The sequence below is a fragment of the Schistocerca nitens genome, chromosome 7, assembly GCF_023898315.1.
Source record: "Schistocerca nitens isolate TAMUIC-IGC-003100 chromosome 7, iqSchNite1.1, whole genome shotgun sequence".
NCBI classification, from domain to species: Eukaryota; Metazoa; Arthropoda; class Insecta; order Orthoptera; family Acrididae; genus Schistocerca; species Schistocerca nitens.
Window position 1 is genome coordinate 531137213 of NC_064620.1, and position 26599 is coordinate 531163811.

The 26599-nt window shown below is 42.5% G+C and overlaps 2 non-coding genes across 2 annotated transcripts; both read left to right on the forward strand.

Moving 5' to 3' along the window:
* Positions 1-726: 726 nt before the first annotated feature.
* Positions 727-801, forward strand: Trnat-ugu (transfer RNA threonine (anticodon UGU)). The gene has a single exon. It is a non-coding gene; the product is annotated as a tRNA-Thr (tRNA).
* A 17858-nt stretch (positions 802-18659) lies between these two features.
* On the forward strand, positions 18660-18734 carry Trnat-ugu (transfer RNA threonine (anticodon UGU)). Its single transcript has one exon. It is a non-coding gene; the product is annotated as a tRNA-Thr (tRNA).
* The last annotated feature ends 7865 nt before the right edge of the window (positions 18735-26599 follow it).

A 26599-nucleotide genomic window follows, 5' to 3' on the forward strand; every position in this document is an offset into this window, starting at 1 on the left:
GGGTAGCACATTTTGTGTTATCGCGAAATATGGGAGAGAGAGTCACTGAAATGATACAGGATTTAGGGTGGACATCATTAAAACAAAGGCGTTTCTCGTTGCGGCGGGATCTTCTCACGAAATTTCAATCACCAACTTTCTCCTCCGAATGCGAAAATATTTTATTGACACCAACCTACATGTGGAGAAACGAACATCATAATAAAAGAAGGAAAATCAGAGCTTGCACGGGTAGGCATAGGCGTTCGTTTTTTCCGTGCTTTGTACGAGAGTGGAATAATAGAGACTTATTGTGAAGATGATTCAATGAAAATTCTGGCAGGCCAAGAAACAGTAAAAGACCTTAGAATAATGTTGGATGAACATTTTCAACATGTCCCCAATGAAGTACATCAACGCCTCTTTGCAGCTAGGGTGTCCATTTAGTTATCATTTCATTTCTAGCAAAGCTGCATGGTCATCCACGGTAACTGTTCTTTCGGGAACAGATACTACCGTCATATATAGTTAAAATATGGCTTCCCGGCCACTGACCTTCTTGTGCGAACGCACACGCTAAGCCCGAACTCGTACGGGACTTGGTAGATCAATCTGCCACGAGTAATGAGTATGATGGGCAAACATCTATTAGGCGCACTACGAATGTAGTGGTGTGGACATGTTGGGAATGTGGATCTCACGGGGAGCGTGCAAGGGATAAGTCCCTGCAGACGCACTATACTCTGTGCCCACGGTGGCTCAGATGGATAGAGCGTCTGCCATGTAAGCAGGAGATCCCGGGTTCGAGTCCCGGTCGGGGCACACATTTTCAACATGTCCCCAATGAAGTACATCAACGCCTGTTTGCAGCTAGGGTGTCCATTTAGTTATCATTTCATTTCTAGCAAAGCTGCATGGTCATCCACGGTAACTGTTCTTACGGGAACAGATACTACCATCATATATACATTCCATTTTAAATCACACCTAATGCCTACTCCTAGATAATTTATGGAATTAACTGCTTCCAGTTGCTGACCTGCTATATTGTAGCTGAATGGTAAAGGATCTTTCTTTCTCTGTATTTGCCGGCCGCGGTGGTCTCGCGGTTCTAGGCGCGCAGTCCGGAACCGTGCGACTGCTACGGTCGCAGGTTCGAATCCTGCCTCGGGCATGTATGTGTGTGATGTCCTTAGGTTAGTTAGGTTTAAGTAGTTCTAAGTTCTAGGGGACTTATGACCACAGCAGTTGAGTCCCATAGTGCTCAGAGCCCTTTGAACCATTTTTTTTCTGTGTATTTGCAGCACATTATACTTGTCTACATTGAGATTCAATTGCCATTCCCTGCACCATTACCAAGGATTATGTTGATTTTGGTCCTGGATCGTCCACGCATCTGGTAGCTATATGTAAGTTGCGACTCAGTTCGGTGTTGTGTGCGTATTGTAGAAGGCAGACGTTATTAAAGATAAGGGAATACTTTTTGCATTTTTGGCACTTTGAAACTGCTCATTGGGTATTTTTTTTTTTTCGCAGAGCCGTGTAAGGATTCCGTAAAACATACAACTGATTTACTCTACAGGAACTTGCATTTCGGATGTTGGATGGTGCTCGAAGTAAGGTAGTTGCTTTAGCCGATTTCATTCTCGAGTGCACAGCCCCCTACAATGAGCTGGATAGTTAATGGAAAATCACCACCATCATAGTACTACCGTATTTTACGGACTATAGGACGCGCTTCTTTCTTCGAAAAATTGTCTCCAAAATTCAGGTGCCTCTTATACTCGAAATTAATATAAAAAGTCCAGTGTTTGAATTAAATTACCCACCTATCTGAAAAATGTCCATGAATTCGACGCCGCGATAAACCTGTCTCTATCTTGGCAACACTGGATGCAACCGGCAGCAGTGCACCGGTGCGACGAACGTGAGTTGCGGGGATTCACGAGCAAGCTAACAACACTGTCTGCCTCCCGCCCCAACATCACAAACCCAGAACACTGTCTGCCTCCCACCCCAACATCACAAACCCAGAACACTGTCTACCTCCCACCCCAACATCACAAACCCAGAACACTGTCTGCCTCCCGCCCCAACATCACAAACCCAGAACACTTCTGCCTCCCGCCCCAACATCACAAACCCAGAACACTGTCTGCCTCCCGCCCCAACATCACAAACCCAGAACACTGTCTAGCTTGTGATGCATCATTGTAGTGTACGGTGCCAGCAGACTTGAACTGAAAGCGATTTGTATTATCGGTAGCAGCACAATATTTTTGTTAGCAGCTAGCTTTCGGACTATGCTGATGCATTAGCTCCATACTTAACAATCATATACAACCGTTCGCTCGTCGAAAGAACCGTACCCCAAAGACTGGAAAGTTGCACAGGTCACACCAATATTCAAGAAAGGTAGAAAGAGTAATCCACTAAATTACGGGCCCACATTGTTAACGTCGATGTGTAACAGGATTTTGGAACATATATTTTATTCGAACAGGCCCGGCAGCGGCAGTGGCGACATCAGCAGCTTCTGTGTCACATGCTGACACGTTGGTTCAGGTGGCCTTAAATGCTGCTACAGCTCGCTGACTTTGCTTGAGCCATGGTGTGAATGAGTCACGCTGAATTATCAGGAATGGAGGCAATTATCAACAGTTGTAATTGGAGTGGGTTGAGTTACAGTTCTTCTCTGTCGTCGGCCCAGTTTAATTATGTAGACAGTTGTAATGCAGAAATAGCAGAAGTCTGTTGAGATTTAGAGTGGCTCTCCAACATCTGGCTGACTCCAGTACGTGGCCTAAATACCATCCTGACGCAACATCACTGGCCTGAAGCAAAAAACTTGGGAATTTGTGGTAAGGTTCTATAGGACCAAGCTGCTGAGGTCATCAGTCCCTGGGCTTACACACTACTTTAACTTAAACTAACTTACGCTAAGGACAACACACACACCCATGCCCGAGGGAGGACTCGAAACTCCGATGGGGCGTGCCGCGCGAACCGTGACAAGCGTCCTGTAACTTCTTCCCTTTACATTCTCTCTCTTCTATGAAGAAAATTTGCCCTCGAATTTTGATGAAACACTGACACTGGTTTGTTCACAATTATTTACGTTTCACATTTCTATTAACACTCATGATATCACTTTGACCTTTACACTATTTACGATATCCGCTCGATGTCTCTGGTACTTGGCTTATACAGAAGTTTTTGTACATGTGCTAAACGTTTACTTCTTATTTAGCAGCTTTTGTTTTCACTGTATGAGAGGGCGTACGTATCTAGATGGCTTTCTAGCACCACGATCTGATTTGTCTCATCTATATCATCTTCTACAAGTTTATGCTAGTAAACTCGAAAAAGGCAAATGCATGTACCGTGGGCTGAACTGTACCTTAACCTACGTGGAACAAAACTGACCTCTGCGAACAGAATGGTTCGTTCATTGTCCTCTTCTTCAGCGATACTGGCACGTGTGAGGTCTGCATTTTGCATTCATTTTGATTTATCTTCTCACGCCTCAGCGATTCACAAAAGTTAATTTACAAGCGTAAGCGATTCATCGTGGCCTTACTTCGAGCACATTCTTTTGAAACTTTAATTGCGGAATTTAGCCAGACTTCAATAAACTACCATTGCTCCCCCTCTCCTTATTAATTCCTAAATAATTCGTCTCGCTCTGAGAGATTTAGCCAGTGAAAACACTTGAGGAGTTCGTTGATACCACAGGCCCAGCCGCTGGTGCTATATCCGCGCCATCTGTGCTGTACTGTAACCCTATCATTTTCTAGCTACAGGCGATATATCAACCTCATCTATGTGTACAGCAATCCTATCATTACCTGGCTACCGGCGCTATATCAACCTGACCTGTGCCGTACGATGAAAGATCGCTTTTATTCCTTTGCCTTCACACACTTTCCAACATCTTTCTCGTATATCGCTGTTTTGATACACAGAGTGCACAGAGTAAAACCTAACCAAGCAACACCGTTGCGACTCCTTATTCTTGATCTAATACCGTGACTTAATAACTGTTAATGACCTAAGTAGTACCTGTCAGTGCTGTAAGTAGTACTTGTCAGTTCTTGAAACCCTCAAGGTAGTATTCAAAAAACACGCCACACGACTATACAGGAACTCGAGACACTCGAACAATCATTTCATCCTTACTGTGGGAAACTACGATCACAGCCATAGGTCGAAGGATAAGCGGCCAAAGACACTACTAGCTAGGGCATAACAACCTATGGCAAGCTAACGTACACCAACAAGCGACAAACGTCGGCAAGCCCCTGCATATCAGCAACGTTGACTGGAAATTACCAGCTGCTATTAGATCCGACAAGCAGGCCACAGCAGAGACACCGACTAGTTCCCCACTGACGCACAAACAAATAGCCAACATCACCCTACACTGTGAATCCGATATATGACCTATCGGACACAAAACGATGGTAAACCTAACTGTTGCAGGTTGCTGACGCTGACCGTCAGTTCAACACCGGCACCCAGCGGCAGCCGCCGAGCAACACCACCGCACAGCGTCAAAAGTATCGACATGCATGATACTCACTACTAACAAAGCCTACCATTGCATGACCTATCGCAGACAGCAAGACATCCGCTACTGGTCTTACCACCCGACCTAACTACCGCAGAGCTTTTTTTTTTCACTTGGCTCTCGTCTTGGCACATTTTCCGCTCTGCCCTTCAAACCGCTACCCTTCGTTCGACTTCGACCCAATCTATCTCCAGACGTACACAAATATCGCAGTACCCACATCCTGCGACACCTCACTCTAGTGAAAACTAACAATTATGCAGTGATGGCAGTAGATCTTTTGAGTTGGCCATAATGCTGTGTGGGCGTGGAGGGGCTCCACCTTTAAGAAAAAAAAGTCTGGGCTTTTTCCTTGGTGTCACATTTTCCCATATTCCATCTCCTAATATATCCGACTTAGCCAGTACCTTAAATCCTACATGGTGTCTGTCGTTAACCATTGACTTACGTGTTACACCTGTCGCCGATACTCATACAACAACATTTACGCCATAGATACTGACGAACTTGTTAACAAATTAATCTGGTATACTCATTTAAGTTACGCACATTACGGAGCCAGAAAATGTTTTCTTACACTGAGACAGAACTGTTATTTTACCAACATGGAGAAGCGTATTCGACGAGTTTTAGCGTCATGTAAAATCTGCCAGAAAGCTAAGTCAGATACGACTTCACATATTCCTCCATTACATCCCACTGTACCTGTTAAATTGAGGCACATGGCTGCTGTAGACATTTTTGGTCCGATTCCGAGAACTAATAGAGGTTTTTGCTACATCTTTGTCGCTGTTGAACTCACTTCAAAATTTGTTACCTTCACTCCGTTACGCAAAGCTACTGCTAAAACTATTTCGAAAGCATTTGTAAAACATTTTCTATTTCATGTAGGGCATGTATTGAAAGTAATTTCCGACAATGGATCACAGTTTCGATCTGCTATATGGACACGTATGCTACGAGCTAGAAACTTTTGTCCGATCTATATATCCAGGTACCATGCTTCTTTGAACCCTTGTGAACGATTAATGAAAGAAATTGGTAAACTGTGTAGAATATACTGCCATAAAAAACATATTGATTGGGACACACACATACTCTCATTCCAGGATGTAATTAATTCCATACCAAATGAATCTACTATGCTATCTCCGACTGTTATACTGAAAAATGTTGAACCACCTAATAAAATTAAAGAATTAGTAACCTTTCCTACATCTCGTCGACTACGACACCATGAAATAATTGACATTGCGCTGAACAACATCAAACGTGCCGCAGAGCGCCGGAGAAGACAGCAAAAACAGGTTTGTACACGCCGTGACTTTCACATTGGACAGAAGATATTAGTATGCACACATTATTTATCTAATAGAGGAAAAAGTAGATGTAGTAAATTTGAGCATTTATACGCAGGTCCATATCGAATTCGCAGCATTCCTCACCCCAATGTAGTACACGTCGATACTCTGAGAACCAGAAAAACCAAAGGGAATCACCATGTCTCCAACATCAAACCCTTTATTGAATGAACATACTTTATGATTTATCACACTGTCATGCCATTTCCTGATTTTTTTATGACCACTTATGCAATTATATTCACATGAACTCTTACTGATGATTATCATATTTTTTTCTTGGCAAGTGCCCGGCAAGGTAAGGTTAGCAGGTCGCTTTTCTTGTCGTTACACATCAGACCGTGCACATTTTCCATTCTTCATGTATATATGATTGTTTTGCTGTTTTGTTTGTATGCACTATGAAATATTTACGATATAACAAACACCAGTTGACTTTGACATTTTGCCTTATGATAGCTCAACATCGTAACTATTTTACATTTTTTTTTGATGCTACATTGTGATACTCTGTGTACATTTTTGCACCTGCACACTGTCTATGTTTTTGACATATTACGTTTTCTGTCATGCTATGCTGTACGCTTAATTATATCACTAGAAACCAGTTTTTATTTAATGGGTATATGATTTAAATGCAAGAAATTAATCATTGTTTATCATTTTCAGAAAGCAATAACGTGTCAAGGAAATAAATTAAACAAACCACAGTGGATTACTGTGAAATGGGAATTTCACCTTCGCAATGAACGAAAGAAGATGCAATACCTCGTCACGAAGAGTAAATGGATCAGATTTAACAAGCATTAACAAGTATATACTATACACATCGTATGATAGCAGTCTTATCTAATTTTTTCTTTCAGAATACGAGGCGATTGATGCAGGCTGTCAGACAGAACTACACATCTTAGTTTTAGTGATGAAATATGCTAGAAATAAGGAACTCTATACTATGAATAGTTGTATGATGATGTGTCTTTTTGCAGATGATAATGAATGATGATGAATAATGATGAAGAATATAGTGATATGGATAATGAAGTTTTTCTTTGCAGGTGATGATAGTAATGATAATGAAGTTTTTCTTTGCAGATGTGGATAATGTTGAAGTTTATGTATTTATGCTATGTAGTTATTTAAGTATTTGTTGCAGTTTGTCTTGACAGTATGTCTTATGTCGCATGGTATGATGACTGAAAGTTTTGGAAAGGACAGCTAGAGAACATATATATTTAATACACATTTCATTACCTTTTAATTCGAAGTTCACTACTTTTCAGCATAATATGCGTTTCTTCTTTCAGCTTAATAATCCATTTTGTATTTTTTGCAGGAGAAATTATTCATGAAATTAGTGTGCTATAGGCAGTTGGTCATTAAACCTGTGTCATTCATGAATGTGATCACATATACTCTATTTGTTTCATAACCTTGCTACAGCTGACTCATGATGAATGACGTTACCCATCTTCATTTGCAGCAATAAGTCAAAAGCAAATATTGTTATGCCCCAGTAATTAATTATCGATCCCAACGCAATGCATTGCTAGCACAAAAAAAAATGTATTATCAGTCCCAAATAATGCTACCAGTTTAACAGAGTTATGAGTAATACTGAATGATGTTTTCCAACCACAGAGTTGAGTAATAGTTACAGTATGTTACATTTTAAATATGTCTTATGTCACTTGAATGATGAGTTCTGAGTAATAATGAATGATATTTTGTAGTAATGCATGCATGCTAAACTCATTAGCTCCTGTTTTGACTGATGACTTCTGATGATTTGTAACTGATCAATGAGTGCCAATAATTATTTTAAATATGTCGTATGTCACTTGAATGATGAAAAATGTTTTGTAATATTCAGTACTTGCTGACCAATGAATGCCACTGTTTCTTATATTTTAAATATGTATTATGTCACTTACATGCTATATATACGAATACCAGTAGCTTGATGCTACACTCATTAGCTCCTGTTTTGAATGATGACTTCTGATGGTTTGTAACTGGTCAATGAGTGCCAATGTTCTCTGTAAACAGATGACTTATGAACATTATTCTGTAATACTTCATACATGGTACAGAAATGTTCAGTAACTGGGCGATGAGTGCCACCAGTTACTCAAATCAGTTGTTAGACTAGTGTAATTTTCAGTGAAGACTAGCATGTGACTTAATGTCCTTCACCTTCTGACCTAATTACCAGAAATTACTATAATATCCGTTTGTCCTGTCTATCCTCATGCTCATGGAGCACTATATTTGGTTTTTGCACTAATTCTACGTTGGTGTACCTTACAAGAACGTGGTGTTGACACGACATGCTGTCCACCACCATGAGCGATGGAGATGTTATTATGGTCCCACTGTTTGGTGTACCTAATGTACTACCAAAATGATAACATGGAATATTAATACGACATTTCAGTGTCTTGGCTACACTGATTAATACTTCAAGGAAAAGAACTTCAGATTGTCTCACTTGGTGTTGTGCTTCTGTAGAAAGATATGGACTTTCAGTGCAGCTACGTGCAACCTGTGCTACAACCATGATGCAATCCTTCCCTTTCCTATCCTAGTTCTTGTAAAATAGTAAAAAAAAACTACAGTGCGTGTGCACTTTTGTCATTTGTTAATATGATTTGTACTCATTGCCTATACATTTTGTGGTTTCCTGATATGTTCTGTACTACAGTGCGTGTGCACTTTTGTCATTTGTTAATATGATTTGTACTCATTACGTATACATTTTGTCATTGCTTGATATGTTCTGTACTCAGTGCATGTGCACTATATTTTATTTCATGTTCTGCACTTATATATATGTATATATTTTGTGATTGTAAACTTAGTTAATTAAGAAAAATTTGTTGCTCATGGCAAGTCCAATTGACTCACCATCGCTGCCAAATTTTTGCCCCCCCCCCCCCCAGTGGGGGGTTATGTAAGAGGTATGCGCTATATGCGCTGCCTGCAATAGGCAAGGCATAGGAGAGTCTCTGACCAGAGACCAGTATGTTGTTAGTTGTCGGCTTTTAGTCTTCAGTAGTCGGCAGTAGTCTGCAGTAGTCGGCAGGAGTCTGCGCGTGTCTGCGCTTGTGTGCAGTCTGCTCTGGTCACGACTCTGGAGGATGAGTATTATTGTATAAGGTAAAGAAGCAGCCTTGCGCATATCTAGTAATGCATGTGAACTGTCATTCCAATTTTTTTAAAAATGCCATAATAATAATTTTATGATATAATTTTTTTTAAAAAAAAGGATTCATTTCAATTTAAAGATTTTATCCAATGCATGATCATTCCTCTCACGAATCACAAAGCATAGGCCAGAATTGCACGGAGCTGTGCCGAAAATGGTTTAGGTAAGAGCAGATATATTCGCAGTTTTTATTGAGGTAAGAATTTTTGCTTTTTTTTTTTATTCAGAATACAGGGCCGTGGCTCAGCGTTGCTGTCGTCCTAAAATTTACCAAGTTACTGAATTTTTTATTTTGTGGTTTAGGAGTTTTTCTGTTTCGAACTTAACATTAAATGGGAAAAGAATTTTGTGGGTACATTAAATGTGAATGCATTTCTGCACGGATATAATAAATGGGAACCAATTTTGTTCAGAGGTTACATTAAAATTAGAATCACATTCATTATTTATTCACATTTTTAAAATTCGTGTGTAGAATCACATTCATTATACATATTTAATAATTATTACGTGTGGGGAGGTTACACGGTATCATGTTTGACACAAACGTGAAGTTCTTGTGACACATTCTTGTTTTGGCGGTTAAAAAACGAAGAAATAGAATATACACTGATGGCAGAGTATTGTAACACCAAGAACGAGTTGTACACATGAAAGATGGTTGGTAGGCGAGTTTACACATCTGAAAGATAATGTCTATTCAATTTTCGCACCAGTCGCATAAGAGAGGCGCTAGCAGCGCCACTATAAGGGTGCTAGTGAGGTTTGCTTAAAATACGTGCAGCAGCGGTCGTGAGCATTAGTTAACTTGGAGATTTGACATGATGAGTTGATATTAATCAGGCATGTGTTTAAGGTGACAAAGACGGTATTATCAACACCCGACTGAGTTTCAACGACGTCAGGTAATAGAGCTACGAGAAACTGGACGTTACATCTGCGATATTGGAGGAAAACTTGACATGAATGTAGCCGCTATACTTGACTGCTGGCAGCGGCGGTCACAAGCATGTACAGTCGCTAGATGACCGGGCTCCGGACGGCAACGTGGCATTACCGACAAGGAAAACCATCGTGTTCGGCGTACTCTCTGGCGCACCGTACCGCATCTGCAGCAGCAATTTGAACAGCATTAGGCACCAGAGTGACACAACGAACTGGTACAAATCGGTTACATCAAGGACAACTCCTAGTCAGATGCCCTGAAGCTTAAAATCCACGAAACCCAAACCAGAGCCATTTGTGACTTCAGTGGTGTCAAGTGAGAGCTTACTGGAGGGAAAGTTTTGTATCCCGCCTGGAAGGCGGCACGTATGTCTGTTCCTGAAAACAAAGGTTGGCCGAATGAAGGAAGCGAGTAGGAGCAGGTGAGGTGAAACACGTCGGTACGAGGTGCGTTCAAGTTCTAAGGCCTCCGATTTTTTTTCTCCGGACTGGAAAGAGATAGAAACATGCGCATTGTTTTAAAATGAGGCCGCATTCATTGTCAATACGGCCCAGAGATGGCAGCACCGTACGGCAGATGGAATTTCACCGCCAGCGGCGAGAATCAGAACTGTTTTAAATAATTAAAATGGCGACGTTTTCCTTACTTGAACAGCGTGCAATCATTCGTTTTCTGAATTTGCGTGGTGTGAAACCAATTGAAATTCGTCGACAGTTGAAGGAGACATGTGGTGATGGAGTTACGGATGTGTCGAAAGTGCGTTCGTGGGTGCGACAGTTTAATGAAGGCAGAACATCGTGTGACAACAAACCGAAACAACCTCGGGCTCGCACAAGCCGGTCTGACGACATGATCGAGAGAGTGGAGAGAATTGTTTTGGGGGATCGCCGAATGACTGTTGAACAGATCGCCTCCAGAGTTAGCATTTCTGTGGGTTCTGTGCACACAATCCTGCATGATGACCTGAAAATGCGAAAAGTGTCATCCAGGTGGGTGCCACGAGTGCTGACGGACGACCACATGGCTGCCCGTGTGGCAGGCTGCCAAGCAATGTTGACGCGCAACGACAGCATGAATGGGACTTTCTTTTCGTCGGTTGTGGCAATGGATGAGACGTGGATGCCATTTTTCAATCCAGAAACAAAGCGCCAGTCAGCTCAATGGAAGCACACAGATTCACCGCCACCAAAAAAATTTTTGGGTAACCGCCAGTGCTGAAAAAATGATGGTGTCCATGTTCTGGGACAGCGAGGGCGTAATCCTTACCCATTGCGTTCCAAAGGGCACTACGGTAACAGGTGCATCCTACGAAAATGTTTTGAAGAACAAATTCCTTCCTGCACTGCAACAAAAACGTCCGGGAGGGCTGCACGTGTGCTGTTTCACCAAGTAACGCAAGCGCACATCGAGCTAACGTTACGCAACGGTTTCTTCGTGATAACAACTTTGAAGTGATTCCTCATGCTCCCTACTCACCTGACCTGGCTCCTAGTGACTTTTGGCTTTTTCCCACAATGAAAGACACTCACCGTGGCAGCACATTCACCAGCCATGCTGCTATTGCCTCAGCGATTTTCCAGTGGTCAAAACAGACTCCTAAAGAAGCCTTCGCCGCTGCCATGGAATCATGGCGTCAGCGTTGTGAAAAATGTGTACGTCTGCAGGGCGATTACGTCGAGAAGTAACGCCAGTTTCATCGATTTCGGGTGAGTAGTTAATTAGAAAAAAAAATCGGAGGCCTTAGAACTTGAATGCACCTCGTACTGCAAGTAAGTAAAAGGGGTTTACTGGTGCATGAATATATACAGAGGCATACATAATTTTGTACAGATGAGCGCGTAGGTGCGAAGCCGCAGACCCGTCGTAAGTAGTGCAAGGTCTCTATACCAACCGCAGCTGGAGCGAAGTGTCCCGGCCGTCTGCTCTTGATGATCTCCGAAAGTGGAGCGGCGCTCGTAGAGCTGCACAGTGTCGGCTAGAGGGCGCTGCCGTCGGTGTGGATCGTCTGCTCTCGTAGTGCCAACCTAAGAACGGGCACCTACGCTGTGGCATCATAGCTATCGATATCACAGAAAGGTGGAAGCCTGCTGTATTTTCCGATAAGAGGTGGTTCTGCTTCGGCGCCAGTGATCGCTGTACGCAGGTTTGAAGGAGCCAATCGAGGTCCTGCAGCCAACCTGTCTGCGTGCTAGACACACTGGACCTACACCTAGAAATCTGTGCATCAATCTGGTTATTCGACTTGCCGAGAAGCCAGTCATGAACAGCATTCTAGCTGGTGTTCCCCAACAGGATAACACACACCCACTTACCGCTGTTGTAATCCAACAGTTCCTATATAATGTCGACACTCTGACCTGCTTGATCATCAGGTCTGTCTCCAACCGAGCACATGTGTTACATCATCGCACGAGAATTCCAAGGTCATCCACTTCTAGGAATAATCGCCCCTATGTTGGTTGTCCAACTGCCGCAGGCGTGGAACTCCTTCCCACAGACTGATATCCGGCACCTCTACAACACAATGCACACACATTTGAATGATTGGATTCAACATTCTGGCGGTTAGACCGTTTATTAATGTACATCTACATCTACATCCATACTCCGCAAGCCACCTGACGGTGTGTGGCGGAGGGTACTTTGAGTACCTCTATTGGTTCTCCCTTCTATTCCAGTCTCGTATTGTTCGTGGAAAGAAAGATTGTCGGTATGCCTCTGTGTGGGCTCTAATTTCTCTGATTTTATTCTCACGGTCTCTTAACGAGGTGTACGTAGGAGGCAGCAATTTACTGCTTGACTCCTCGCTGAAGGTATGTTCTCGAAACATCAACAAAAGCCCGTACCGAGCTACTGAGCGTCTCTCTTGCAGAGTCTTCCACTGGAGTTTATCTATCATCTCCGTAACGCTTTCGCGATTACTAAATGACCCTGTAACGGAGCGCGCTGCTCTCCGTTGGATATTCTCTATGTCTTCTGTCAATCCTATCTGGTACGGATCCCGCACCGGTGAGCAGTATTCAAGCCGTGGGCGAACAAGTGTACTGTAACCTACTTCCTTTGTTTTCGGCCTGCATTTCCTTAGGATTCTTGCAATGAATCTCAGTCTGACTTCTGCTTTACCGACGATAAGCTTTATATGATCGTTCCATTTTAAATCACTCCTGATGCGTACTTACAGATAATTTATGGAATGAACTGCTTCCAGTTGCTGACCTGCTATATTGTAGCTAAATGATAAGGGATCTTTCTTTCTATATATTCGCAGCACATTACACTTGTCTACATTGAGATTCAATTGCCATTCCTTGCACCATGGGTCAATTCGCTGCAGATCCTCCTGCATTTGAGTACAATTTTCCATTATTACAACCTCTTGATATACTACAGCATCATCCGCAAAAAGCTTCAGTGAACTTCCGATGTTATGCACAAGGTCATTTAAATATATTGTGAATAGCAACGGTCCTACGACACTCCCCTGCGGCACACCTGAAATCACTCTCACTTCGGAAGACTTCTCTCCACTGAGAATGACATGTTATGTTCTGTTATCTAGGAACTCTTCAATTCCAATACACAATGGGTCTGATAGTCCATATGCTCTTACTTTGTTCATTAAACGACTGTGTGGGACCGTACGAAACGCCTTGCGAAAGTCAAGAAACATGGCGTCAACCTGTGAACCCGTGTCTATGTCCCTCTGAGTCTCGTGGACGAATAGCGCGAGCTGGGTTTCACACGATTGTGTTTTTCGAAACACATGCTGATTCCTATAGAGTAGATTTCTAGTCTCCAGAAAAGTCATTATACTCGAACAGAATACGTGTTTCAAAATTCTACAAATCGACGTTAGAGTCATAGGTCTATAGTTCCGCACATCTGTTCGATGTCCCTTCTTGAAAACAGGGATGACCTGTGCCCTTTTCCAATCCTTTGGAACGCTACGCTGTTCTCGAGACCTACGGTACACCGCTGCGAGAAGGGGGGTAAGTTCCTTAACGTTCTATGTGTAAAATCGAATGTACCAGTATTTCACGTTTGTAATGTCTTGTCTCGCGCTTAGATAAACATGTGATCCTGCAAGGTCAATCACTTAAATATGTTACCTAGATAAATTTACTCTACATTCATTTTTTTGTGTTGCAGTTTTTTCAACAGTTTATTATTACATTTTATCGAGAAGAGAATTTCTTCAGCCAAGAAGTAATGAAGAGGAAAAACGTCCTTGAGAGCTAATCAAACGCCCTGGGTCTCGGGTTCGTTTCCAGACGCTCTTTGGGTTTCTGGAACAAACAGAATACCAGTCACGGTGGCCCAAGACTACAAGAAATCGTCCTCATTCTACCAACGGCTTAGACAAAAGTGGGTGAAGGAGCCGTTAAAGCTTCAAGGTATGCTCCACCCTCTTACAGTTTATAAGTCTTGCGCTGGTTTCTTACAAAATTTTGACAATGCTGATGTTGCTAAATGTTAATTGAGGCAATCAGATTCACGCTCTATATTCTTCCCCGAAGCGTGTTATAAAGGAGAAGGGGGACATTTGTGTTTAACGTCCCGTCGACAACGAGGTCATTAGAGAAGGAACGAAAGCTCGGGTTGGGAAAAGATAAGGAAGAAAATCGGCCGCGCCAATTCAGAGGAACCATCTCGACATTTATCTCGATACATGCTACAGTCATGTTAACAGAATCTCCCGTCGGTTCTTGGTAGAACAACATTGCAATAAATAAAAAGCTCTAGTTTGCTTTTGTTCTGTAGTATTAATTTTATTATTTTAACCGGTTTTCGGCTTACAAGGCCATCTTCAGAAATTTTCACAGTAAATGTCTGAATATGGCCTCAACAGAAACGCTTGTTTTATATAAAGTATCAATACTGTTGTCATCGATACTTATTATTCTTAAACAGAAATTTAAACACATACGTGAACACTGACGCCAGTCCAAACATCAACTGACTACGAAAGGCGAAAAGTCATAAGGTACATGAACAATCACAAAAGCACATAAAAGTACGAGAGTTAAGAATTTATTAGGTTCGTATGGTTCTTCATGACAGTTTGGCAATAAATTCAACAGATGCACACTATGAAACAACTTTAAGGACAGTATAGCTATAGCGGTGCTAAAATAGTAAGTGACGACGATACAGAAGCTCACACGTCAGCAAGTAGCAATTTAAACAATTGTCATTTTAAAGCTAAAAAATATGAGTGGCTGCGAGAACTCTCAGAAGCGTGAAGATAATAAATAAAACGAAAAGTGTGATAAGCGAATGTTACGCATTCAACAGTAAAAGGTCTGTGATAATAACCCCAGGATGTACGTTGGCTAAAATAAAGAATAAACTACCAGGATGTTGTAATATGAATTGTACCAACAGTCTCTGTATCTGCAATTCGTACGTTAATGAAAACATGATACGCTCATGGGCTACCTCACGTAGTGGTGATGCGATCCTTCCTGATACCAGGAATACGTAGCGTACTGCAAAAGAAATCTCATAAATAAATAGATGAGGGCAGTTAACGTTGTCTCACGTGGAAACTATCTGTAGAAAGGGAATAAATTATATAGGGAAGTTACTGTGCATTCATGAAACGGTGAGATTAGAAACAAGTAGCAATTCTGCTTACAAAAAATAAAACAATCCCATCGTCACAGCATTTGAAATTCCAGTTAAAAACACTGAATGAATTCAGAGATGCTACGACGGTATAATACTTAAGAGAGTGTAACACAAGTGACCGGGAAACATAACTGGGAACATTTGAAAGAAAAATGTAGTTCTTGCAAAACCTGGTGAGTAAATACAGCGATGTTACTCTTGCCGTCATGGAGTACCGATTGACGAAACTATGAGAGCACAGTGCAACGTTGTGGGCATCCCCTCAGACTAAACACAATCTTCCGTAATTTCTTCACCAAAGAAGACGAAGTAAATATCCCAGAATTCGAATAAAGAACAGCTGCAAACATGAGAACATATAAATGCACTGAAGAGGCAAAGAAACTGATACACTTGCTTAATATCGTATAGGGCCCCGGCGGACACACAGAACTGCCGCAACACGAACTGGCATGGACTCAACTAATGTCGGGAGTAGTTCTGGAAGGAATAAACACCATGAATCCTGCAGGGCTGTCCGCAAATCAGTAGGGGTACGAGGGGGGTGGAGGGAGGGGGGATATCTTCTGAACAGCACGTTGCAAGGCATCCTAGATATGCTCAATAATGTTCATGTCTGGGGAGTTTGGTGGCCAGCGGAAGTGTTTAAACTCAGAAGAGTGTTCCTGGAGCCACTCTGTAGCAATTCTGGACGCGTGTGGTGTCGCATTGTCCTGCTGGAATTCCCCAAGTCCGTCAGAATGCACAATGAACACGGAAGGATGCAGGTAATCAGACAGGATGCTTACGGACGTGTCTCTGTCAGAGCGTATTTAGACGTATCTGGGGTCCCATTTTATTCCACCTGCAAACGCCCCACATCATCACGGAGCCTCTAGCAGCTTGAACAGTCTCCTGCTGACATGCAGGGTCCACGGATTCATGATGTTGTCTCCATACCCGTACACGTCCATCCACTCAGACTCGTCCGACCGGGCAATATGTTTCCAGTCAGCAACAGTCCAACGTCAGTGTTGACGGGCCCAGGTGATGTAAAGTTTTGTGTCGTGCAGTAATCAAGGGTACACGAGTAGGCTTTCGGCTCCGTAAGCCCAAGTCGATGATGTTTCGTTGAATGGCTGGCACGCTGACACTTGCTGATGGCCCAGCATTGAAATCTGTTGTAATCTGCGGAAGGGTTGCACTTCTCTCACGTTGAACGATTCTGTTCCGTCGTCGTTGGTCTCGTTTTTGCAGGATCTTTTTCAGGCTGCAGCGATGTCAGAGATTTGATGTTTTACCGGATTCCTGTAGTAGGTAGTAGGAGTAATCCACTAAATTACAGGCTGATATGATTAACGTCGATATGCAGCAGGATTCTGGAACATATATTGTTTTCGAACATTATGCATTACCTAGAAGAGAAAGGTCTATTAACACACATTCAACATGGATTTAGAAAACATCGTTCTTGTGAAACACAACTAGCTCCTTCCCCACAAGAAGTGTTCAGTGCTATTGACAAGAGATTTCAAATTGATTCCGTATTTCTAGGATTCCAGAAGGCTTTTGGCACTGTATCACACAAGCGGCTTGTAGTGAAATTGCCTGCTTACGGAATATCGTCTCAGTTACGTGACTGGATTCGTGATTTCCTGTCAGAGAGATCACAGTTCGTAGTAACTGACGTAAAGTCATCGAGTAAAAGTGAAGTAACTTCTGGCGTTCCCCAAGGTAGTGTTATAGGACCTTTGTTGTTCCTTACCTTTATAAACGATTTACGAGAGAGACTGAGCAGCCGCCTTACATTGTTTGCAGATGACGCTGTCGTTTGTCTATGAGTGAAGTCATCAGAAGATGAAAACAAATTGCAAAACGATTTAGGAAAGCTATCTGTATAGCGCAAAAATCCGAAATTTAGCCTAAATAACGAAGAGTGTGAGGTGATCCACATGAGTGCTAAAAAGAATCCGTTAATCTTCGGTTACACGATAAATCAATCAAATCTAAAGGCCGTAAATTCAACTAAGTATCTAGGAATTACAATTACGAAAACCTAATTTGGAGGGAACACATAGAAAATGTTGTGGGAAAGACTAACCAAAGACTGCATTTTATTGGCAGGACACAGAAAATGTAACAGATCTACTAAAGAGACTGCCTACACTACGTTTGTCTGTCCTCTTTTAGAATATTGCTGGGCGGTGTGGGATCCTTACCAGATAGGACTGACGGAGTACATTGAGAAAGTTCGAAGGAGGGTAGCACATTTTGTGTTATCGCGAAATATGGGAGAGAGAGTCACTGAAATGATACAGGATTTAGGGTGGACATCATTAAAACAAAGGCGTTTCTCGTTGCGGCGGGATCTTCTCACGAAATTTCAATCACCAACTTTCTCCTCCGAATGCGAAAATATTTTATTGACACCAACCTACATGTGGAGAAACGAACATCATAATAAAAGAAGGAAAATCAGAGCTTGCACGGGTAGGCATAGGCGTTCGTTTTTTCCGTGCTTTGTACGAGAGTGGAATAATAGAGACTTATTGTGAAGATGATTCAATGAAAATTCTGGCAGGCCAAGAAACAGTAAAAGACCTTAGAATAATGTTGGATGAACATTTTCAACATGTCCCCAATGAAGTACATCAACGCCTCTTTGCAGCTAGGGTGTCCATTTAGTTATCATTTCATTTCTAGCAAAGCTGCATGGTCATCCACGGTAACTGTTCTTTCGGGAACAGATACTACCGTCATATATAGTTAAAATATGGCTTCCCGGCCACTGACCTTCTTGTGCGAACGCACACGCTAAGCCCGAACTCGTACGGGACTTGGTAGATCAATCTGCCACGAGTAATGAGTATGATGGGCAAACATCTATTAGGCGCACTACGAATGTAGTGGTGTGGACATGTTGGGAATGTGGATCTCACGGGGAGCGTGCAAGGGATAAGTCCCTGCAGACGCACTATACTCTGTGCCCACGGTGGCTCAGATGGATAGAGCGTCTGCCATGTAAGCAGGAGATCCCGGGTTCGAGTCCCGGTCGGGGCACACATTTTCAACATGTCCCCAATGAAGTACATCAACGCCTGTTTGCAGCTAGGGTGTCCATTTAGTTATCATTTCATTTCTAGCAAAGCTGCATGGTCATCCACGGTAACTGTTCTTACGGGAACAGATACTACCGTCATATATACATTCCATTTTAAATCACACCTAATGCCTACTCCTAGATAATTTATGGAATTAACTGCTTCCAGTTGCTGACCTGCTATATTGTAGCTGAATGGTAAAGGATCTTTCTTTCTCTGTATTTGCCGGCCGCGGTGGTCTCGCGGTTCTAGGCGCGCAGTCCGGAACCGTGCGACTGCTACGGTCGCAGGTTCGAATCCTGCCTCGGGCATGTATGTGTGTGATGTCCTTAGGTTAGTTAGGTTTAAGTAGTTCTAAGTTCTAGGGGACTTATGACCACAGCAGTTGAGTCCCATAGTGCTCAGAGCCCTTTGAACCATTTTTTTTCTGTGTATTTGCAGCACATTATACTTGTCTACATTGAGATTCAATTGCCATTCCCTGCACCATTACCAAGGATTATGTTGATTTTGGTCCTGGATCGTCCACGCATCTGGTAGCTATATGTAAGTTGCGACTCAGTTCGGTGTTGTGTGCGTATTGTAGAAGGCAGACGTTATTAAAGATAAGGGAATACTTTTTGCATTTTTGGCACTTTGAAACTGCTCATTGGGTATTTTTTTTTTTTTCGCAGAGCCGTGTAAGGATTCCGTAAAACATACAACTGATTTACTCTACAGGAACTTGCATTTCGGATGTTGGATGGTGCTCGAAGTAAGGTAGTTGCTTTAGCCGATTTCATTCTCGAGTGCACAGCCCCCTACAATGAGCTGGATAGTTAATGGAAAATCACCACCATCATAGTACTACCGTATTTTACGGACTATAGGACGCGCTTCTTTCTTCGAAAAATTGTCTCCAAAATTCAGGTGCCTCTTATACTCGAAATTAATATAAAAAGTCCAGTGTTTGAATTAAATTACCCACCTATCTGAAAAATGTCCATGAATTCGACGCCGCGATAAACCTGTCTCTATCTTGGCAACACTGGATGCAACCGGCAGCAGTGCACCGGTGCGACGAACGTGAGTTGCGGGGATTCACGAGCAAGCTAACAACACTGTCTGCCTCCCGCCCCAACATCACAAACCCAGAACACTGTCTGCCTCCCGCCCCAACATCACAAACCCAGAACACTGTCTACCTCCCACCCCAACATCACAAACCCAGAACACTGTCTGCCTCCCGCCCCAACATCACAAACCCAGAACACTTCTGCCTCCCGCCCCAACATCACAAACCCAGAACACTGTCTGCCTCCCGCCCCAACATCACAAACCCAGAACACTGTCTAGCTTGTGATGCATCATTGTAGTGTACGGTGCCAGCAGACTTGAACTGAAAGCGATTTGTATTATCGGTAGCAGCACAATATTTTTGTTAGCAGCTAGCTTTCGGACTATGCTGATGCATTAGCTCCATACTTAACAATCATATACAACCGTTCGCTCGTCGAAAGAACCGTACCCCAAAGACTGGAAAGTTGCACAGGTCACACCAATATTCAAGAAAGGTAGAAAGAGTAATCCACTAAATTACGGGCCCACATTGTTAACGTCGATGTGTAACAGGATTTTGGAACATATATTTTATTCGAACATTATGAATTACCTCGAAGAAAACAGTCTATTGACACACAGTCAACATGGGTTTAGAAAACATCGTTCCTGCGGATCACAACTAGCTCTTTGTTCACGTGAAACGTTGAGTGCTATTGACAGGGGATTTCACATCGATTCCGTATTTCTGGATTTCCGGAAGGCTTTTGACCCGGTACCACACAAACGGCTTGTAATGTAATTGCGTGCTTGTGGAATATCGTCTCAGTTATGTGACTGGATTTGTGATTTCCTGGATTTCTTGTCAAAGAGGCCACAGTTCGTAGTAATTGACAGAAAGTCATCGAGTAACAGATGTGATTTCTGGCGTTCTGCAAGGTAGCGGTATAAGCCCATTACTGTTCCTTATCTATGTAAACGATTTGGGAGACAATCTGAGCACCCGTCTTTGGTTGTTTGAAGATGATGCTGTCGTTTATCGACTAATATAGTCATCAGAAGATCAAAACAAACTTCAAAACGATTTGGAAAAAATATCTGAATGGTGCAAAAAGTGGCAGTTGACCATGAATAATGAATAATGAGAGGTCATCCACTTGAGTGCTAAAAGGAACTCTTTAGACTCCGGTTACATGATAAATCAGTCAAATCTAAAAGCCGTAAATCCAACTAAATACCTAGGTATTACATTTAAGAAAAACTTAAATTGGAAGGAACATATAGAAAATGTTATGGGGAAGGCTAACCAAAGACTGCGTTTTATTGGCAGGTCAGTTAGAAAATGTAACAGACCTACTAAGGAGACTGCCTAAACTACGCTTGTTCGTCCTCTTTTAGAATACTGCTGCGCAGTGTGAGATCCTTACCAGATAGGATTGACGGAGTACATTGAAAAAGTTCAAAGAAAGGCAGCACGTTTTGTATTATTGCTAAATATGGGAGAGAGTGTCACAGAAATGATACAGGATATGGGCTGGACATCATTAAAGGAAATGCGTTTTTCGTTGCAACGGAACCTTCTCACGAAATTCCAATCACCAACTTTCTCCTCCGAATGCGAAAATATTTTGTTGACACCAACCTACATAGGGAGGAACGATTACCACGATAAAATAAGGGGTATCAGAGCTCGTACGGAAAGAGATAGGTGTTCATTCTTCCCGCGCGCTATACGAGATTGGAATAATAGAGAATTGTGAAGGTAGTTCGATGAACCATCTGCCAGGCACATAAATGTGATTTGAAGAGTATCCATGCAGATGTAGATGTAGATGTAGCTTCGTAAAGAAAAGAAAAGTATTCATATAATGCGGACTATAAACTGAAAGTAATAACATATACGGAAGAACATGGAAACATAGGAGCTGAGTGGCATCTCGGCACTCCAGCAACAGAAAAGAAACCACTGGCGACTCGTGGGCTAGTAAAGAAAAATTGAAAAAGAATGAGCAAGTCTAAATGTGCAAACAGAAGACTAAATGTAAGGTGGGCAAAGCATATTTTAACCGATTCACGGAGACCGTCAAAATGGAATTGCAATTAATAGAAAAGTGATTCAAATACACACTCTTAAGCTTGTTCTACAGTGGAACATAACAGGCTTTAAGGGTGGAGTTGGTTGGTGCTACAGGTTTATGAAGCGTCATGGACTTAGCATGGGAACTAAAACCAAAATGTCTCAGTGTATAAACAGAAAATATTATCTTTCCATCGATTCGTCATTTAACATCGGAAGAAAACCAGTGTGGAACTAGGACAAATAGCTGGTACGGACGAAACTCCTCTGATATTTGATGTGTCCCATAATGGAACTACTGCATGAAAGATGCTAAAACTCTGACTATAAAAACAACTGGGCATGAAAAAATGCACTACACTGTAGCCGTTTCATGTTGTGCTGACGGTACTAAACTTAATCAAATGATCAAGCCCAAAACAATGCCGAAGCTTTCTGAAACATCGCCAAGAGGTGTTGCTCACGAACATGACAAGGGTTGGATGGAGGAGGATTGTATGAAATTATGGATTAACAGAGTGTGGGAGAGAAGGGAAGGTGCTTTATTGAGGAAGAGTTCTCTTTTTGTGCTAGATCAGTTTAGTAGCCATTAGAAGAACTGTCTGAAACAGAAACTGAAACAGCGAATTACAGAGCTTGCTGTTATTTCGGGAGGACGTACTTCACAACTGCAATCTCTTGACGTCTCGATAAATAAACCATTGAAAATGCATATGATGGAAGAATGGAACAAATGGATGACGGATGAAACCCAACATGAATTCACGCCGAAGGAGCTTTAAACGACCTTCAATCTAACAAGTGGGTCACTGGATAAAACAGTCGTGGTGTATAGTGAGAGATGACATTACTGTTAAATCTTTCAAGAAGTGCGTCATAAGTAACGGCCTCGATGCCAGTGAAGATCATATAATACAGGGTGATTCAAAAAGAATACCACAACTTTAGGAATTTAAAACTCTGCAACGACAAAAGGCAGAGCTAAGCACTATCTGTCGGCGAATTAAGGGAACTATAAAGTTTCATTTAGTTGTACATTTGTTCGCTTGAGGCGCTGTTGACTAGGCGTCAGCGTCAGTTGATGCTAAGATGGCGACCGTTCAACAGAAAGCTTTTTGTGTTATTGAGTACGGCAGAGGTGAATCGACGACAGTTGTTCAGCGTGCACTTCGAACGAAGAATGGTGTTAAACCTCCTGATAGGTGGTGTATTAAACGTTGGTATAAACAGTTTACAGCGAATGGGTGTTTGTGCAAAGGGAAAAGTTCTGGACGGCCGAGAACGAGTGATGAAAATGTAGCACGCATCCAGCAAGCATTTGTTCGCAGCCCAGGAAAATCGACTCGCAGAGCTAGCAGAGAGCAGCAAATTCCACAATCAACTGTATGGAGAGTCCTACGAAAAAGGTTAGTTATGAAACCTTATCGTCTGAAATTGGTTCAAGCACTGTCTGCAGCTGATAAGATTAAAAGAATCGATTTCTGTGATTTTATCCTTGCTCAAATGGAAACAGATGAATCTTTCGTTTCAAAGATTGTGTTTAGTGATGAAGCAACTTTCCACACTAACGGGAAAGTCAACCGTCACAATGTCTGTATATGGGGCACTGAGAATCAGCGGGAAACAACTCAGTATGAACGTGACTCGCCTAAGGTGAACGTTTTCTGTGCCATTTCAGCCAATAAAGTTTTTGGTCCCTTTTTCTTCGAAGGTGCTACTGTAACTGGACTACAGTATCTGGAGAGGTTAGAGAATTGGCTGTTCCCTCAGCTCGAAAAGGAAGCACAACAATTCATATTCCAGCAGGATGGAGCGCCACCACATTGGCACTTATCTGTCCGTAACTACCTGAACGTCAACTACCCGAGGCGATGGATCGGCCGCCAGGCAGCCCGTGACAGAGCACTTCATCAATGGCCTCCAAGAAGCCCTGATCTTACCCCCTGCGATTTTTTCTTATGGGGGTATGTTAAGGATATGGTGTTTCGGCCACCTCTCCCAGCCACCATTGATGATTTGAAACGAGAAATAACAGCAGCTATCCAAACTGTTACACCTGATATACTACAGAGAGTGTGGAACGACTTGGAGTATCGGGTTGATATTGCTCGAGTGTCTGGAGGGGGCCATATTGAACATCTCTGAACTTGTTTTTGAGTGGAAAGAAACCTTTTTAAATACTCTTTGTAATGATGTATAACAGAAGGTTATATTATGTTTCTTTCATTAAATACACATTTTTAAAGTTGTGGTATTCTTTTTGAATCACCCTGTACATGAAAAGGACTACGATGACGACGAAGAGAAAGTAGAAGAGGAAGTTCAGGTGCCGATCAGGGATTTTAAAGATTATAAACTAATAAAATTTTTTACCCTGGCTTCTAATACTAAAATGGTAAAAATGTTTTTTTTCGAAAATTGCTTAAAAATTAGGGTGTATCTTATAGTCCGTAGCGGCCTATAGTCCGCACAATACGGGAGCTCTGCTGGTGTTACAGCGTATCAGCGTCGGCCAGCACAGAAACAGTACGTAGGAACTTAGCGACTGCAAAGAGTAACTTACGTTTCACGGCGGCAGTTGCGATGCTTGCGAAAGGGTCGGGGCTAACTCCCACCATTGTTAAGTACGACGGCTGGGAACAACATATACGATACACGGGTAATACGAAGCGACCCGCGATACGCAGCAGATGCGGCCCGGAAGGGCGGAGCGCGTAGAAATGTAGCTGAAGCGACTAAAACGTGGCACACTGGAACAGCAGTAGTACGACGGGGAGACACGTCTGTGTCGCTTCTCCCAGCGCCATATGGAATGCAACTTGTGTCGCACTGCACATGGCGCGGGAAATTTCAAGTAATACGATGTGCCTTAAAAAAAAATATGCGGAAGGAGAAAAACTACATCCGCCTATGCAGTTTCTTTCTCAATAATACTTCTAATTTTTGCAGAAAAAAATAAAAAACTGTGTTAGCATGCTGTGTATCTACGTCGCTTTTGAGGAAGCTGTTCGGTAAAATATATATATACAAGGGGGTCCGTTGATCGTGACCGGGCCAAATATCTCACGAAATAAGCGTCAAACGAAAAAACTACAAAGAACGAAACTTGTCTAGCCTGAAGGGCGAAACCAGATGGCGCTATGGTTGGCCCGCTAAATGGCGCTGCCATAGGTCAAACGGATATCAACAGCGTTTTTTTAAACAGGAACCCCCATTTTTATTACATATTCGTGTAGTACGTAAAGAAATACGAATGTTTTAGTTAGACCACTTTTTACGCTTTGTGATAGATGGTGCTGTAATAGTCACAAACATATGGCTCACAATTTTAGATGAATAGTTGGTAACCGGTAGGTTTTCAAAATTAAAATACAGAACATACGTACGTTTGCACATTTTATTTCGGTTGCGTAAATGTGATACATGTACCTCTGTGAACTTATCATTTCTGAGAACGCATGCTGTTACAGCGTGATTACCTGTAAATACCACATTAACGCAACATATGCTCAAAATGATGTCCGTCAACCTGAATGCTTTTGGCAATACGAGTAACGACATTCCTCTCAACAGCGAGTAGTTCGCCTTCCGTAATGTTCGCACATGCATTGACAATGCGCTGACGCATGTTGTCAGTCGTTGTCGGTGGATCACGATAGCAAATATCCATCAACTTTCCCCACAGAAAGAAATCCGGGAACGTCAGATCCGGTGAACGTGCGGGCGATGGTATGGTGCTTCGACGACCAAGCCACATGTCCTGAAATTTGCTATTCAATACCGCTTCAACCGCCCGCGAACTATGAGCCGGACATCCATCATGTTGGAAGTACCTCGCCATTCTGTCATGCAGTGAAACATCTTGTGGTAGCATCGGCAGAACATTACGTAGGAAATCAGCATACATTGCACCATTTAAGTTGCCATCGATAAAATGGGGGCCAATTATCCTTCCTCCCATAATGCCGCACCATACATTAACCCGCCAAGGTCGCTGATGTTCCATTCGTCGCAGCCATCGTGGATTTTTCGTTTCCCAATCGTGGATATTATGCCGGTTTACGTTACCGCTGTTGGTGAATGACGCTTCGTCGCTAAATAGAACGCGTGCAAAAAATCTATCATCGTCGCGTAATTTCCCTTGTGCCTAGTGGCAGAACTGTACACGAGGTTCAAAGTCGTCGGCATGCAATTTCTGGGCGTAGAAATATGGTACGGGTGTAATCGATGTTGATTTAGCATTGTCAACACCGACGTTTTTGAGATTCCCGATTCTCGCGCAATCTGTCTGCTACTGATGTGCGGATTAGCCGCGACGGCAGCTAAAACACCTACTTGGGCATCATGATTTGTTGCACTTTGACATGTGGCTGAACACTTCCTGTTTCCTTAAATAACGTAACTATCCGGCGAACGGTCCGGACACTTGATGATGTCGTCCGGGATACCGAGCAGCATACACAGCACACGTCCGTTCGGCATTTTGATCACAATAGCCACACATCACCACGATATCGACCTTTTCCGCAATTGGTAAACGGTCCATTTTAACTCGGGTAATGCCTCACGAAGCAAATAACGTTCGCACTGGCGGAATGTTACGTGATACCACATACTTATACGTTTGTGACTATTACAAAGTGAAAAAAGTGGTCCAACTAAAACATTCATATTTCTTTACGTACTACACGAATATATTATAAAAATGG